The sequence below is a fragment of the Phyllobates terribilis genome, unplaced genomic scaffold (assembly GCF_046119375.1).
Source record: "Phyllobates terribilis strain yellow unplaced genomic scaffold, ASM4611937v1 Scaffold_1__5_contigs__length_1240528914, whole genome shotgun sequence".
Classification (NCBI taxonomy): Eukaryota; Metazoa; Chordata; class Amphibia; order Anura; family Dendrobatidae; genus Phyllobates; species Phyllobates terribilis.
The window spans coordinates 662,115,419-662,132,819 of NW_027362761.1; positions in this window are offsets into that span (position 1 = coordinate 662,115,419).

Below are 17,401 nucleotides of genomic sequence, written 5' to 3' on the forward strand. Positions count from 1 at the left end.
CAAGAGGGTTTAAATGCCCCTTTCAAGAGACGTGCAGGTCGCAGGAGCTTAAGAAGACGGTTTAAATGCCCCTTGGAAGAGACGTGCAGGTCGCAGTAGCTTAACAAGATAGTTTAAATGCCCCTTGGAAGAGACTTGCAGGTCGCAGTGGCTTAACAAGACGGTTTAAATGTCCCTTGGAATAGGCTTGCAGGTCGCAGTAGCTTACAAAGACGGTTTAAATGCCCCTTGGAAGAGACTGTTGGAGCTGAAAAGAGGACATCGGTAAACCGCGCGCCTCCCGGCGCGCGCATTTTGAAGCTTTTTTTGAAGCTTTTTTCATTGTTTTCAGAACATTAACAGTAAGAACATGGAAGAGTCCAGGAGCCATTTGGTGAGCTGCATATCCTGCTACATGTTCACAGACTTGCCAGTGGAAAAGCCAAACTTCACATGCCAGAAATGCAAGCTTGTGTCCCTGTTGGAGGAAAAGTTGCGAAATCTAGAAGAGAGGTTAACTACCTTGAAAATCATTAAGGAAGGTGAAGAGTTCTTAGACAGAGCAGAATTATCTCTTCATGATTCAGAAAGAGAAGAAATTCGAACTGCACCTGAGGAAACAGAGGAATGGAAGCATGTGACCCACAGAAGCTGGAGGATCGAGAGGCAGTCAGCACCCATACTGCTCAGGAACCAGTACCAGGCTCTCACGCAGGAGAACCATGAAGAAATACAGCAAAATAAGACTTTGCCAGCAATGAATAACCTTGTAAGCCCTCAGAATCCTCCTGGATGGAGAAAGAAGAATGTTGTGAAGAAAAAACGGAGAGTGGTGGTCATGGGGGATTCCCTGTTGAGAGGAACAGAGGCCGCTATCTGCAGGCCAGACATAACCTCAAGAGAAATGTGCTGTCTTCCAGGAGCAAAAATTAAAGATGTGTCTGACAGGATATCAAGACTCTTCAGACCTACAGATCACTACCCATTCCTGCTAATACATGTGGGGACAAATGACACCGCAAGAAAGGACCTGGAAACCATCTACAGAGACTTTGAAGACTTAGGCAAGAAAGTGAAAGAATTGGGAGCGCAGGTGGTCTTCTCATCCATCCTCCCAGTGGATGACCATGGAACAATGAGGTGGAATAAGATTCTACAGGTGAACAACTGGCTACGTCGATGGTGCCGTCAACAAGGATTTGGATTTCTGGATCACGGAATGAATTACCTATACGATGGACTACTTGCTAGAGATGGGGTGCACCTTACGAAGACTGGAAAACATGTATTTGGAAGTCGCCTTGCTACACTCATCAGGAGAGCTTTAAACTAGAACAATGTGGGAAGGGAAGCAAAAGGCCAGAAAAAGCCATACAGCTGACAAATACTATTGAGATCTCTGCTACTGGAAGTGGAAAGGAAGAACAAAGACAAAAAAATCTAAGTAATAAAAATATGGGAGGAAGAGAAACCAATCACAAACTAAAATGTTTTTATACAAATGCACAAAGCATGGGCAACAAACAAGGAGAATTGGAACTACTAATGCAGGAAAAGGAATATGATGTCATTGGAATCACTGAAACTTGGTGGGACGATACACATGATTGGAATAAAAGGCTAAAAGGATACAACTTATTTGCAAGAAACAGACTTGATAAACGAGGAGGAGGTGTCGCATTGTATGTTAGAAAAGCGTATATCTGCACAGAGATTGAAGCTTCAGAGACTGGGAGTTCTGTGGAAACTGTTTGGGTAAGAATACAAGGAGAGAACAACGGAAAGGACACCATTGTAGGCATTTACTACAGGCCACCTGGGCAAGCTGAAGATATGGATGAACTCTTTATGCATCAAATGACCAAGTTCTCCAAAAAATATGACGTAGTGGTCATGGGAGATTTCAACTATCCAGACATTTGTTGGGAATCTCTCTCAAGTAAAACTAACAGGTCAAGCAAATTCTTATCCTCTCTTGCTGACAACTTTATCTTCCAAAAGGTAGGGGAGAAAACAAGGGGATCTGCTACTTTGGATCTAATCCTTATAAACAGGGAGGAAATGGTTGAGGAGGTAAAGGTGGCTGGGACCCTAGGAGGCAGCGATCATGCTATTATAGAATTTTGGATAACTAGAGGAGGAAGACATGTGAAGACTCAAACTTCAAGGTTACATTTTAGAAAGGCAGATTTTAAGAGACTCAGAAAGAGAATAGGAGGGATCCAATGGCTGGATGTCCTTAAGGACAAAAATGTCCAGGAAGGATGGGAAATTTTAAAAAATGAGATTCTCAAAGCACAATCGTTAACAATCCCGAAAAGTAGGAAGAATGGGAATCATTTAAGGAAACCAGGATGGATGAACACAGAACTTAAACACATGCTAAAAAGAAAGAAAGAAATGTTTATTAAATGGAAAGAGGGAGGCATATCTAAAGAAGATTATAATGCAGTCTGCAGATCCTGCAGGGCACGTATCAGGTTAGCTAAAGCTGACAATGAATTAAGGCTTGCAAGAGATGTCAAAAGCAATAAAAAAGGATTTTGGGGGTATGTCAAAAGTAAAAGAAAAGTCAAAGATGCTATAGGATTTTTACAGGATGAAAGTGGAGAAATGGTAAGAGAGGATGTTGAGAAGGCCAAACTTTTTAATTCCTATTTTGCATCTGTTTTCTCTCAGAAAGAAAATGTAACATCAACTGATCTTCACTGTCCTTTTAAAGGAATAGAAGAATCCAAGTTATCTGTAAACAGAAAGATTGTAAGGGAATATTTAGCTAACATAAATGAGTTCAAGTCTCCAGGTCCAGATGAATTACACCCCAGAGTACTGAAGGAGATCGTAGAAGAAATTTTAGAACCACTCTCCATAATCTTTGAAAATTCTTGGAGAACAGGAGAAGTCCCAGAAGACTGGAGAAGAGCAAATGTTGTTCCTATCTTCAAAAAGGGGAAGAAGGTGGACCCAGGGAACTATAGGCCGGTGAGTCTGACTTCTATACCAGGAAAGATCTTTGAACAAATTATTAAACAACATGTATGTAAGTACCTGGATAAGAATGAAGTGATTAACCAGAGTCAGCATGGGTTTGTAACTAACAAGTCATGTCAGACTAACTTAATTTCCTTCTATGACAGAATCACTGACTGGGTGGATCAGGGAAATGCTGTAGATATAGTATATCTTGACTTCAGCAAAGCATTTGACAAAGTACCTCACACCATCCTTATTGAAAAAATGACCAAGTATGCAATGGACCAGGCAACTGTTAGGTGGATTCATAACTGGCTTAGTGATCGGACTCAAAGGGTGGTTGTAAATGGCTTCACATCCAGCTGGATGAATGTCTCAAGTGGGGTACCACAGGGCTCCGTCCTGGGACCTGTATTGTTCAACATCTTTATCAATGATTTAGATGAAGGAATTGAGGGTAAACTGATTAAATTTGCTGATGACACAAAGCTAGGAGGGATAGCTAATACTAGAGAAGAGAGAGAGAGGATTCAAAAAGACCTAAATAAACTGGAGCAGTGGGCAGCAACCAACAGAATGATTTTTAACAGGGAAAAATGCAAAGTACTACATCTGGGCAATAAAAATGAAAAAAGCATATACAGAATGGGAGGAATAGAGCTAAGCAACAGTACATGTGAAAAAGACTTAGGTATACTAATAGATCATAGACTGAACATGAGACAACAGTGTGATGCAGCAGCAAAAAAGGCAAATACAATTCTGGGATGTATTAACAGAAGCATACAGTCTAGATCACGTGAAGTCATTATCGGTCTTTACTCCTCTTTGGTCAGACCTCATCTGGAATACTGTGTACAGTTTTGGGCACCACATTTTAAAAAAAACATAGACAAACTGGAGCAAGTTCAGAGAAGAGCGACCAGAATGGTGACTGGTCTGCAAACCCTGTCCTATGAGGAACGGTTGCAGGATTTGGGAATGTTTAGCTTGCAAAAAAGAAGACTGAGAGGAGACTTAATAGCTGTCTACAAATATGTCAAGGGCTGTCACATTGTAGAAGGATCATCTTTATTCTCATTTGCACAAGGAAAGACTAGAAGCAATGGGATGAAACTAAATGGGAGGAGACACAGATTAGATATTAGAAAAAACTTTTTGACAGTTAGGGTGATTAATGAGTGGAACAGGCTGCCACGAGAGGTGGTGAGTTCCCCTTCAATGGACGTCTTCAAACAGAGGCTGGACAGACATCCGTCTGAGATGATTTAGTGAATCCTGCTTTGAGCAGGGGGTTGGACCAGATGACCCAGGAGGTCCCCTCCAACTCTACCATTCTATGATTCTATGATTCTACGTGCAGGTCGCAGTAGCTTAAAAAGACAGTTTAAATGCCCCTTGGAAGAGACGTGCAGGTCGCAGTAGCTTAACAAGACGGTTTAAATGCCCCTTGGAAAAGTGGTGGAGGTTACAGTAGCTTAACAAGACGGTTTAAATGCCCATTGGAAGAGAAGTGCAAGTCGCAGTTGCTTAAAAAGACGGTTTAAATGCGCCTTGGAAGAGACGTGCAGGTCGCAGTAGCTTAACAAGACGATTTAAATGCCCCTTGGAAGAGACGAGCAGGTCGCAGTAGCTTAACAAGACGGTTTAAATGCCCCTTGGAAGAGACGTGCAGGTCGCAGAAGCTTAACAAGACGGTTTAAATCCCGCTTGTAAGAGAGGTGCAGGTCGCAGTAGCTTAACAAGACGGTTTAAATGCCCCTTGGAAGAGACGTGCAGGTCGCAGTAGCTTACAAAGACGGTTTAAATGCCCATTGGAGGAGACGTGCAAGTCGCAGTTGCTTAAAAAGACGGTTTAAATGCCCCTTGGAAGAGACGAATAGGTAGCAGTAGCTTAACAAGACGGTTTAAATGCCCCTTGGAAGAGACGTGCAGGGAGCAGTAGCTTAACAAGACGGTTTAAATGCCCCTTGGAAGAGACGTGCAGGTCGCAGTAGCTTAACAAGATGGTTTAAATGCCCCTTGGAAGAGACGAGCAGGTCGCAGTAGCTTAACAAGACGGTTTAAATGCCCATTGGAAGAGACGTGCAGGTCGCAGAAGCTTAACAAGACGGTTTAAATCCCCCTTGTAAGAGACGTGCAGGTCGCAGTAGCTTAACAAGAGTGTTTAAATGCCCCTTGGAATAGGCTTGCAGGTCGCAGTAGCTTACCAAGATGGTTTAAATGCCCCTTGGAAGAGACGTGCAGGTCGCAGTAGCTTAACAAGACGGTTTAAATGCCCCTTGGAAGAGCGGTGGAGGTCGCAGTAGCTTAACAAGACAGTTTAAATGCCCCTTGGAAGAGACGTGCAGGTCGCAGTAGCTTAACAAGAAGGTTTAAATGCCCTTTGGAAGAGATGTGCAGGTCGCAGTAGCTTAATAAGACGGTTTAAATGCCCCTTGGAAGAGAGGTGGAGGTCGCAGTAGCTTAACAAGACAGTTTAAATGCCCCTTGGAAGAGACGTGCAGGTCGCAGTAGCTTAACAAGACGGTTCAAATGCCCCTTGGAAGAGACGAGCAGGTCGCAGAAGCTTAACAAGACGGTTTAAATCCCCCTTGTAAGAGACGAGCAGGTCGCAGTAGATTAACAAGAGTGTTTAAATGCCCCTTGGAATAGGCTTGCAGGTCGCAGTAGCTTAACAAGACGGTTTAAATGCCCCTTGGAAGAGACGTGCAGGTCGCAGTAGCTTACCAAGACGGTTTAAATGCCCATTGGAGGAGACGTGCAAGTCGCAGTTGCTTAAAAAGACAGTTTAAATGCCCCTTGGAAGAGTCGAACAGGTCGCAGTAGCTTAACAAGACGGTTTAAATGCCCCTTGGAAGAGACGTGCAGGTCGCAGTAGCTTAACAAGACGGTTTAAATGCCCATTGGAAGAGACGTGCAGGTCGCAGTAGCTTAACAAGACGGTTTAAATGCCCCTTGGAAGAGACGAGCAGGTCGCAGTAGCTTAACAAAACGGTTTAAATGCCCCTTGGAAGAGACGTGCAGGTCGCAGAAGCTTAACAAGACGGTTTAAATCACCCTTGTAAGAGACGTGCAGGTCGCAGTAGCTTAACAAGAGTGTTTAAATGCCCCTTGGAAGAGACGAGCAGGTCGCAGTAGCTTAACAAGACGGTTTAAATGCCCCTTGGAAGAGACGTGCAGGTCGCAGAAGCTTAACAAGACGGTTTAAATCCCGCTTGTAAGAGACGTGCAGGTCGCAGTAGCTTAACAAGACGGTTTAAATGCCCCTTGGAAGAGACGTGCAGGTCGCAGTAGCTTACAAAGACGGTTTAAATGCCCATTGAAGGAGACGTGCAAGTCGCAGTTGCTTAAAAAGACGGTTTAAATGCCCCTTGGAAGAGACGAATAGGTCGCAGTAGCTTAACAAGACGGTTTAAATGCCCCTTGGAAGAGACGTGCAGGTAGCAGTAGCTTAACAAGACGGTTTAAATGCCCCTTGGAAGAGACGTGCAGGTCGCAGTAGCTTAACAAGATGGTTTAAATGCCCCTTGGAAGAGACGAGCAGGTCGCAGTAGCTTAACAAGAGTGTTTAAATGCCCCTTGGAATAGGCTTGCAGGTCGCAGTAGCTTAACAAGACGGTTTAAATGCCCCTTGGAAGAGACGTGCAGGTCGCAGTAGCTTACCAAGACGGTTTAAATGCCCATTGGAGGAGACGTGCAAGTCGCAGTTGCTTAAAAAGACGGTTTAAATGCCCCTTGGAAGAGTCGAACAGGTCGCAGTAGCTTAACAAGACGGTTTAAATGCCCCTTGGAAGAGACGTGCAGGTCGCAGTAGCTTAACAAGACGGTTTAAATGCCCCTTGGAAGAGACGTGCAGGTCGCAGTAGCTTAACAAGATGGTTTAAATCCCGCTTGTAAGAGACGTGCAGGTCGCAGTAGCTTAACAAGACGGTTTAAATGCCCCTTGGAAGAGACGTGCAGGTCGCAGTAGCTTACAAAGACGGTTTAAATGCCCATTGGAGGAGACGTGCAAGTCGCAGTTGCTTAAAAAGACGGTTTAAATGCCCCTTGGCAGAGACGAATAGGTCGCAGTAGCTTAACAAGACGGTTTAAATGCCCCTTGGAAGAGAGGTGGAGGTCGCAGTAGCTTAACAAGACAGTTTAAATGCCCCTTGGAAGAGACGTGCAGGTCGCAGTAGATTAACAAGACGGTTCAAATGCCCCTTGGAAGAGACGAGCAGGTCGCAGAAGCTTAACAAGACGGTTTAAATCCCCCTTGTAAGAGACGAGCAGGTCGCAGTAGATTAACAAGAGTGTTTAAATGCCCCTTGGAATAGGCTTGCAGGTCGCAGTAGCTTAACAAGACGGTTTAAATGCCCCTTGGAAGAGACGTGCAGGTCGCAGTAGCTTACCAAGACGGTTTAAATGCCCATTGGAGGAGACGTGCAAGTCGCAGTTGCTTAAAAAGACGGTTTAAATGCCCCTTGGAAGAGTCGAACAGGTCGCAGTAGCTTAACAAGACGGTTTAAATGCCCCTTGGAAGAGACGTGCAGGTCGCAGTAGCTTAACAAGACGGTTTAAATGCCCCTTGGAAGAGACGTGCAGGTCGCAGTAGCTTAACAAGATGGTTTAAATGCCCCTTGGAAGAGACGAGCAGGTCGCAGTAGCTTAACAAGACGGTTTAAATGCCCCTTGGAAGAGACGTGCAGGTCGCAGAAGCTTAACAAGACGGTTTAAATCCCCCTTGTAAGAGACGTGCAGGTCGCAGTAGCTTAACAAGAGTGTTTAAATGCCCCTTGGAATAGGCTTGCAGGTCGCAGTAGCTTACCAAGATGGTTTAAATGCCCCTTGGAAGAGACGTGCAGGTCGCAGTAGCTTAACAAGACGGTTTAAATGCCCCTTGGAAGAGCGGTGGAGGTCGCAGTAGCTTAACAAGACAGTTTAAATGCCCCTTGGAAGAGACGTGCAGGTCGCAGTAGCTTAACAAGAAGGTTTAAATGCCCTTTGGAAGAGATGTGCAGGTCGCAGTAGCTTAATAAGACGGTTTAAATGCCCCTTGGAAGAGAGGTGGAGGTCGCAGTAGCTTAACAAGACAGTTTAAATGCCCCTTGGAAGAGACGTGCAGGTCGCAGTAGCTTAACAAGACGGTTCAAATGCCCCTTGGAAGAGACGAGCAGGTCGCAGAAGCTTAACAAGACGGTTTAAATCCCCCTTGTAAGAGACGAGCAGGTCGCAGTAGATTAACAAGAGTGTTTAAATGCCCCTTGGAATAGGCTTGCAGGTCGCAGTAGCTTAACAAGACGGTTTAAATGCCCCTTGGAAGAGACGTGCAGGTCGCAGTAGCTTACCAAGACGGTTTAAATGCCCATTGGAGGAGACGTGCAAGTCGCAGTTGCTTAAAAAGACGGTTTAAATGCCCCTTGGAAGAGTCGAACAGGTCGCAGTAGCTTAACAAGACGGTTTAAATGCCCCTTGGAAGAGACGTGCAGGTCGCAGTAGCTTAACAAGACGGTTTAAATGCCCCTTGGAAGAGACGTGCAGGTCGCAGTAGCTTAACAAGATGGTTTAAATGCCCCTTGGAAGAGACGAGCAGGTCGCAGTAGCTTAACAAGACGGTTTAAATGCCCCTTGGAAGAGACGTGCAGGTCGCAGAAGCTTAACAAGACGGTTTAAATCCCCCTTGTAAGAGACGTGCAGGTCGCAGTAGCTTAACAAGAGTGTTTAAATGCCCCTTGGAATAGGCTTGCAGGTCGCAGTAGCTTACCAAGGTGGTTTAAATGCCCCTTGGAAGAGACGTGCAGGTCGCAGTAGCTTAACAAGACGGTTTAAATGCCCCTTGGAAGAGCGGTGGAGGTCGCAGTAGCTTAACAAGACAGTTTAAATGCCCCTTGGAAGAGACGTGCAGGTCGCAGTAGCTTAACAAGAAGGTTTAAATGCCCTTTGGAAGAGATGTGCAGGTCGCAGTAGCTTAATAAGACGGTTTAAATGCCCCTTGGAAGAGCGGTGGAGGTCGCAGTAGCTCAACAAGACAGTTTGAATGCCCCTTGGAAGAGACATGCAGGTCGCAGTAGCTTAACAAGACGGTTTAAATGCCCATTGGAAGAGACGTGCAGGTCGCAGTAGCTTAACAAGACTGTTGAGATGCCCCTTGGAAAAGTGGTGGAGGTTACAGTAGCTTAACAAGACGGTTTAAATGCCCCTTGGAAAAGTGGTGGAGGTTACAGTAGCTTAACAAGAAGGTTTAAATGGCTCTTGGAAGAGACGTGCAAGTCGTAGTAGCTTAAAAAGACGGTTTAAGTGCGCCTTGGAAGAGACGTGCAGGTCGCAGTAGCTTAACAAGATGGTTTAAATGCCCCTTGGAAGAGATGAGCAGGTCGCAGTAGCTTATCAAGACGGTTTAAATGCCCCTTTGAAGAAATGTGCAGGTCGCAGTAGCTTAACAAGACGGTTTAAATCCCCCTTGAAAGAGACGTGCAGGTCGCGGTAGCTTAACAAGAGGGTTTAAATGTCCCTTGGAATAGGCTTGCAGGTCGCAGTAGCTTACCAAGACGGTTTAAATGCTCCTTGGAAGAGACGTGCCGGTCGCAGTAGCTTAACAAGACGGTTTAAATGCCCCTTGGAAGAGATGTGCAGGTCGCAGTAGCTTAACAAGACAGTTTAAATCCCCCTTGGAAGAGACGTGCAGGTCACAGTAACTTAACAAGACGGTTTAAATGCCCCTTGGAAAAGTGGTGGAGGTTATAGTAGCTTAACAAAACAGTTTAAATGCCCCTTGGAAGAGACATGCAGGTCTCAGTAGCTTAACAAGACGGTTTAAATCCCCCTAGTAAGAGACAGGCAGGTCGCAGTAGCTAAACAAGAGTGTTTAAATGCCCTTTGGAATAGGCTTGCAGGTCGCAGTAGCTTACCAAGATGGTTTAAATGCCCCTTGGAAGAGACGCGCAGGTTGCAGTAGCTTAACAAGACGGTTTAAATGCCCCTTGGAAGAGACGTGGAGGTCGCAGTAGCTTAACAAGACAGTTTAAATGCCCCTTGGAAGAGACGTTCAGGTCGCAGTAGCTTAATAAGACGGTTTAAATGCCCCTTGGAAGAGATGTGCAGGTCGCAGTAGCTTAATAAGATGGTTTAAATGCCCCTTGAAAGAGAGGTGGAGGTCGGCTTAGCTTAACAAGACAGTTTAAATGCTCCTTGGAAGAGACGTGCAGGTCGCAGTAGCTTAACAAGACGGTTTAAATGCCAGTTGGAAGAGACATGCAGGTCGCAGTAGCTTAACAAGACAGTTTAAATGCCCCTTGGAATAGACGTGCAGGTCGCAGTAGCTTAACAAGAGGGTTTAAATGCCCCTTGGAAAAGTGGTGGAGGTTACAGTAGCTTAACAAGACGGTGTAAATGCCCCTTGGAAGAGACGTGCAGGTCGCAGTAGCTTAACAAGATGGTGTAAATCCCCCTTGGAAGAGACGTGCAGGTCGCAGCAGCTTAACAAGACGGTTTAAATGCCCCTTGGAAGAGACGTGCAGGTCGCAGTAGCTTAACAAGACGGTTTAAATGCCCATTGGAAGAGACGTGCAGGTCGCAGAAGCTTAACAAGACGGTTTAAATGCCCCTTGGAAGAGACGTGCAGGTTGCAGTAGCTTAACAAGACGGTTTAAATGGCCCTTGGAAAAGTGGTGGAGGTTACAGTAGCTTAATAAGACGGTTTAAATGCCCATTGGAAGAGACGTGCAAGTCGCAGTTGCTTAAAAAGACGGTTTAAATGCGCCTTGGAAGAGACATGCAGGTCGCAGTAGCTTAACAAGACGGTTTAAATGCCCCTTGGAAGAGACATGCAGGTCGCAGTAGCTAAACAAGATTGTTTAAATGCCCATTGGAATAGGCTTGCAGGTCGCAGTAGCTTACCAAGACGGTTTAAGTACACCTTGGAAGAGACGTGCAGATCGCAGTAGCTTAACAAGATAGTTTAAATGCCCCTTGGAAGAGCGGTGGAGGTGACAGTTGCTTAACAAGACAGTTTAAATGCCCCTTGGAAGAGACGTGCAGGTCGCAGTAGCTTATTAAGACGGTTTAAATGCCCCTTGGAAGAGATGTGCAGGTCGCAGTAGCTTAATAAGACGGTTTAAATGCCCCTTGGAAGAGAGGTGGAGGTCGGCTTAGCTTAACAACACAGTTTAAATGCCCCTTGGAAGAGACGTGCAGGTCGCAGTAGCTTAACAAGGTGGTTTAAATGCCAGTTGGAAGAGACATGCAGGTCGCAGTAGCTTAAGAAGACAGTTTAAATGCGCCTTGGAATAGACGTGCAGGTCGCAGTAGCTTAACAAGACGGTTTAAATGCCCCTTGGAAAAGTGGTGGAGGTTACAGTAGCTTAACAAGACGGTTTAAATGCCCCTTGGCAGAGACGAGCAGGTCGCAGTAGCTTAACAAGACGGTTTAAATGCCCCTTGGAAGAGACGTGCAGGTCGCAGTAGCTTAACAAGAGGGTTTAAATGCCACTTGGAAGAGACGTGCAGGTCGCAGTAGCTTAACAAGACTGTTTAAATGCCCCTTGGAAGAGCGGTGGAGGTCGCAGTAGCTTAACAAGACAGTTTAAATGCCCCTTGGAAGAGACGTGCAGGTCGCAGTAGCTTAAAAAGACGGTTTAAATGCCCCTTGGAAGAGATGTGCCGGTCGCAGTTGCTTAAAAAGACGGTTTAAATACGCCTTGGAAGAGACTTGCATGTCACAGTAGCTTAACAAGACGGTTTAAATGCCCCTTGGAAGAGACGAGCAGGTCGCAGTAGCTTAACCAGACGGTTTAAATACCTCTTGGAAGAGACGTGCAGGTCGCAGTAGCTTAACAAGAGGGTTTAAATGCCCCTTGGAAGAGACGTGCAGGTCGCAGTAGCTTAACAAGACTGTTTAAATGCCCCTTGTAAGAGCGGTGGAGGTCGCAGTAGCTTAACAAGACAGTTTAAATGCCCCTTGGAAGAGACGTGCAGGTCGCAGTAGCTTAACAAGACGGTTTAAATGCCCCTTGGAAGAGATGTGCCGGTCGCAGTAGCTTAATAAGACGGTTTAAATGCCCCTTGGAAGAGAGGTGGAGGTCGGCTTAGCTTAACAAGACAGTTTAAATGCCCCTTGGAAGAGACGTGCAGATCGCAGTAGCTTAACAAGACGGTTTAAATGCCAGTTGGAAGAGACGTGCAGGTCCAAGTAGCTTAAGAAGACGGTTTAAATGCCCCTTGGAATAGACGTGCAGGTCGCAGTAGCTTAACAAGACGGTTTAAATGCCCCTTGGAAAAGTGGTGGAGGTTACAGTAGCTTAACAAGACGGTGTAAATGCCCCTTGGAAGAGACGTGCAGGTCGCAGTAGCTTAACAAGATGGTGTAAATCCCCCTTGGAAGAGACGTGCAGGTCGCAGCAGCTTAACAAGACGGTTTAAATGCCCCTTGGAAGAGACGTGCAGGTCGCAGTAGCTTAACAAGACGGTTTAAATGCCCATTGGAAGAGACGTGCAGGTCGCAGAAGCTTAACAAGACGGTTTAAATGCCCCTTGGAAGAGACGTGCAGGTTGCAGTAGCTTAACAAGACGGTTTAAATGGCCCTTGGAAAAGTGGTGGAGGTTACAGTAGCTTAATAAGACGGTTTAAATGCCCATTGGAAGAGACGTGCAAGTCGCAGTTGCTTAAAAAGACGGTTTAAATGCGCCTTGGAAGAGACATGCAGGTCGCAGTAGCTTAACAAGACGGTTTAAATGCCCCTTGGAAGAGACATGCAGGTCGCAGTAGCTAAACAAGATTGTTTAAATGCCCATTGGAATAGGCTTGCAGGTCGCAGTAGCTTACCAAGACGGTTTAAGTACACCTTGGAAGAGACGTGCAGATCGCAGTAGCTTAACAAGATAGTTTAAATGCCCCTTGGAAGAGCGGTGGAGGTGACAGTTGCTTAACAAGACAGTTTAAATGCCCCTTGGAAGAGACGTGCAGGTCGCAGTAGCTTAATAAGACGGTTTAAATGCCCCTTGGAAGAGATGTGCAGGTCGCAGTAGCTTAATAAGACGGTTTAAATGCCCCTTGGAAGAGAGGTGGAGGTCGGCTTAGCTTAACAACACAGTTTAAATGCCCCTTGGAAGAGACGTGCAGGTCGCAGTAGCTTAACAAGGTGGTTTAAATGCCAGTTGGAAGAGACATGCAGGTCGCAGTAGCTTAAGAAGACAGTTTAAATGCGCCTTGGAATAGACGTGCAGGTCGCAGTAGCTTAACAAGACGGTTTAAATGCTCCTTGGAAAAGTGGTGGAGGTTACAGTAGTTTAACAAGACGGTTTAAATGCCCCTTGGCAGAGACGAGCAGGTCGCAGTAGCTTAACAAGACGGTTTAAATGCCCCTTGGAAGAGACGTGCAGGTCGCAGTAGCTTAACAAGAGGGTTTAAATGCCACTTGGAAGAGACGTGCAGGTCGCAGTAGCTTAACAAGACTGTTTAAATGCCCCTTGGAAGAGCGGTGGAGGTCGCAGTAGCTTAACAAGACAGTTTAAATGCCCCTTGGAAGAGACGTGCAGGTCGCAGTAGCTTAAAAAGACGGTTTAAATGCCCCTTGGAAGAGATGTGCCGGTCGCAGTTGCTTAAAAAGACGGTTTAAATACGCCTTGGAAGAGACTTGCATGTCACAGTAGCTTAACAAGACGGTTTAAATGCCCCTTGGAAGAGACGAGCAGGTCGCAGTAGCTTAACCAGACGGTTTAAATACCTCTTGGAAGAGACGTGCAGGTCGCAGTAGCTTAACAAGAGGGTTTAAATGCCCCTTGGAAGAGACGTGCAGGTCGCAGTAGCTTAACAAGACTGTTTAAATGCCCCTTGTAAGAGCGGTGGAGGTCGCAGTAGCTTAACAAGACAGTTTAAATGCCCCTTGGAAGAGACGTGCAGGTCGCAGTAGCTTAACAAGACGGTTTAAATGCCCCTTGGAAGAGATGTGCCGGTCGCAGTAGCTTAATAAGACGGTTTAAATGCCCCTTGGAAGAGAGGTGGAGGTCGGCTTAGCTTAACAAGACAGTTTAAATGCCCCTTGGAAGAGACGTGCAGATCGCAGTAGCTTAACAAGACGGTTTAAATGCCAGTTGGAAGAGACATGCAGGTCCAAGTAGCTTAAGAAGACGGTTTAAATGCCCCTTGGAATAGACGTGCAGGTCGCAGTAGCTTAACAAGACGGTTTAAATGCCCCTTGGAAAAGTGGTGGAGGTTACAGTAGCTTAACAAGACGGTTTAAATGCCCCTTGGAAGAGACGTGCAAGTCGCAGTAGCTTAAAAAGAAGCTTTAAATGCGCCTTGGAAGAGACGTGCAGGTCGCAGTAGCTTAAAAGACTGTTTAAATGCCCCTTGGAAGAGACGAGCAGGTCGCAGTAGCTTAACAAGACGGCTTAAATGCGACTTGGAAGAGACGTGCAGGTCGCAGTAGCTTAACAAGACGGTTTAAATCCCCCTTGGAAGAGACGTGCAGGTCGCAGTAGCTTAACAAGAGGGTTTAAATGCCCCTTGGAATAGGCTTTCAGGTCGCAGTAGCTTACCAAGACGGTATAAATGCCCCTTGGAAGAGACGTGCAGGTCGCAGTAGCTTAACAAGACGGTTTAAATGCCCCTTGGACGAGACGTGCAGGTCGCAGTAGCTTAACAAGACGATTTAAATGCCGCTTGGAAGAGATGAGCAGGTCGCAGTAGCTTAACAAGACGGTTGAAATGCCCCTTGGAAAAGTGGTGGAGGTTACAGTTGCTTAACAAGACGGTTTAAATGCCCCTTGGAAGAGACGTGCAAGTCGCAGTAGCTTAAAAAGAAGGTTTAAATGCGCTTTGGAAGAGACGTGCACGTCGCAGTAGCTTAACAAGATGGTTTAAATGCCCCTTGGAAGATCCGAGCAGGTCGCAGTAGCTTAACAAGACCGTTTAAATGCCCCTTGGAAGAGACGTGCAGGTCGCAGTAGCTTAACAAGACTTTTTAAATGCCCCTTGGAAGAAATGTGCAGGTCGCAGTAGCTTAATAAGACGGTTTAAATGCCCCTTGGAAGAGAGGTGGAGGTCGCAGTAGCTTAACAAGAGGGTTTAAATGCCCCTTTCAAGAGACGTGCAGGTCGCAGGATCTTAAGAAGAGGGTTTAAATGCCCCTTGGAAGAGACGTGCAAGTCGCAGTAGCTTAACAAGATGGTTTAAATGCCCCTTGGAAGAGTGGTGAAGGTCGCAGTAGCTCAACAAGACAGTTTAAATGCCCCTAGGAAGAGACATGCAGGTCGCAGTAGCTTAACAAGACGGTTTAAATGCCCATTGGAAGAGACGTGCAGGTCGCAGTAGCTTAACAAGACTGTTGAGATGACCCTTGGAAATGTGGTGGAGGTTACAGTAGCTTAACAAGACGGTTTAAATGCCCCTTGGAAAAGTGGTGGAGGTTACAGTAGCTTAACAAGAAGGTTTAAATGGCTCTTGGAAGAGACGTGCAATTCGCAGTAGCTTAAAAAGACGGTTTAAGTGCGCCTTGGAAGAGACGTGCAGGTTGCAGTAGCTTAACAAGATGGTTTAAATGCCCCTTGGAAGAGACGAGCAGGTCGCAGTAGCTTAACAAGACGGTTTAAATGCCCCTTTGAAGAGACGTGCAGGTCGCAGTAGCTTAAAAAGACGGTTTAAGTGCGCCTTGGAAGAGACGTGCAGGTTGCAGTAGCTTAACAAGACGTTTTAAATCCCGCTTGAAAGAGACGTGCAAGTCGCAGTAGCTTAACAAGACGGTTTAAATGTCCCTTGGAATAGGCTTGCAGGTCGCAGTAGCTTACCAAGACGGTTTAAATGCCACTTGGAAGAGACGTGCAGGTCGCAGTAGCTTAACAAGGCGGTTTAAATGCCCCTTGGAAAAGTGGCGGAGGTTACAGTAGCTTAACAAGACAGTTTAAATGCCCCTTGGAAGAGACGTGCAAGTCGCAGTAGCTTAACAAGACGGTTTAAATGCCCCTTGGAAAAGATGTGCAGGTTGCAGTAGCTTAACAAGACAGTTTAAATCCCCCTTGGAAGAGACGTGCAGGTCACAGTAGCTTAACAAGACGGTTTAAATGCCCCTTGGAAAAGTGGTGGAGGTTACAGTAGCTTAACAAGACAGTTTAAATGCCCCTTGGAAGAGACATGCAGGTCTCAGTAGCTTAACAAGACGGTTTAAATCCCCCTAGTAAGAGACGGGCAGGTCGCAGTAGCTAAACAAGACAGTTTAAATCCCCCTTGGAAGAGACGTTCAGGTCGCAGTAGCTTAATAAGACGGTTTAAATGCCCCTTGGAAGAGATGTGCAGGTCGCAGTAGCTTAATAAGATGGTTTAAATGCCCCTTGGAAGAGAGGTGGACGTCGGCTTAGCTTAACAAGACAGTTTAAATGCTCCTTGGAAGAGACGTGCAGGTCGCAGTAGCTTAACAAGACGGTTTAAATGCCAGTTGGAAGAGACATGCAGGTCGCAGTAGCTTAACAAGACATTTTAAATGCCCCTTGGAATAGACGTGCAGGTCGCAGTAGCTTAACAAGACGGTTTAAATGCCCCTTGGAAGAAACGTGCAGGTTGCAGTAGCTTAACAAGACGGTTTAAATCGCCCTTGTAAGATACGGGCAGGTCGCAGTAGCTAAACAAGAGTGTATAAATGTTCCTTGGAATACGGTTGCAGGTCGCAGTAGCTTACCAAGACGGTTTAAGTACCCCTTGGAAGAGACGTGCAGGTCGCAGTAGCTTAACAAGACAGTTTAAATGCCCCTTGGAAGAGCGGTGGAGGTCGCAGTAGCTTAACAAGACAGTTTAAATGCCCCTTGGAAGAGACGTGCAGGTCGCAGTAGCTTAATAAGACGGTTTAAATGCCCCTTGGAAGAGATGTGCAGGTCGCAGTAGCTTAATAAGACGGTTTAAATGCCCCTTGGAAGAGAGGTGGAGGTCGGCTTAGCTTAACAAGACAGTTTAAATGCCCCTTGGAAGAGACGTGCAGGTCGCAGTAGCTTAACAAGACTGTTTAAATGACAGTTGGAAGAGACATGCAGTTCGCAGTAGCTTAAGAAGACAGTTTAAATGCGCCTTGGAATAGACGTGCAGGTCTCAGTAGCTTAACAAGACGGTTTAAATGCCCCTTGGAAAAGTGTTGAAGGTTACAGTAGCTTAACAAGACGGTTTAAATGCCTCTTGGAAGAGACGTGCAAGTCGCAGTAGCTTAAAAAGAAGGTTTAAATGCGCCTTGGAAGAGACGTGCAGGTCGCAGTAGCTTAACAAGACGGTTTAAATGCCCCTTGGAAGAGACGAGCAGGTCGCAGTAGCTTAACAAGATGGTTTAAATGCCCCTTGGAAGAGACGTGCAGGTCGCAGTAGCTTAACAGTACGGTTTAAATGCCCCTTGGAAAAGTGGTGCAGGTTACAGTAGCTTAACAATACGATTTAAATGCCCCTTGGAAGAGACATGCAAGTCGCAGTAGCTTAAAAAGATGGTTTAAATGCGCC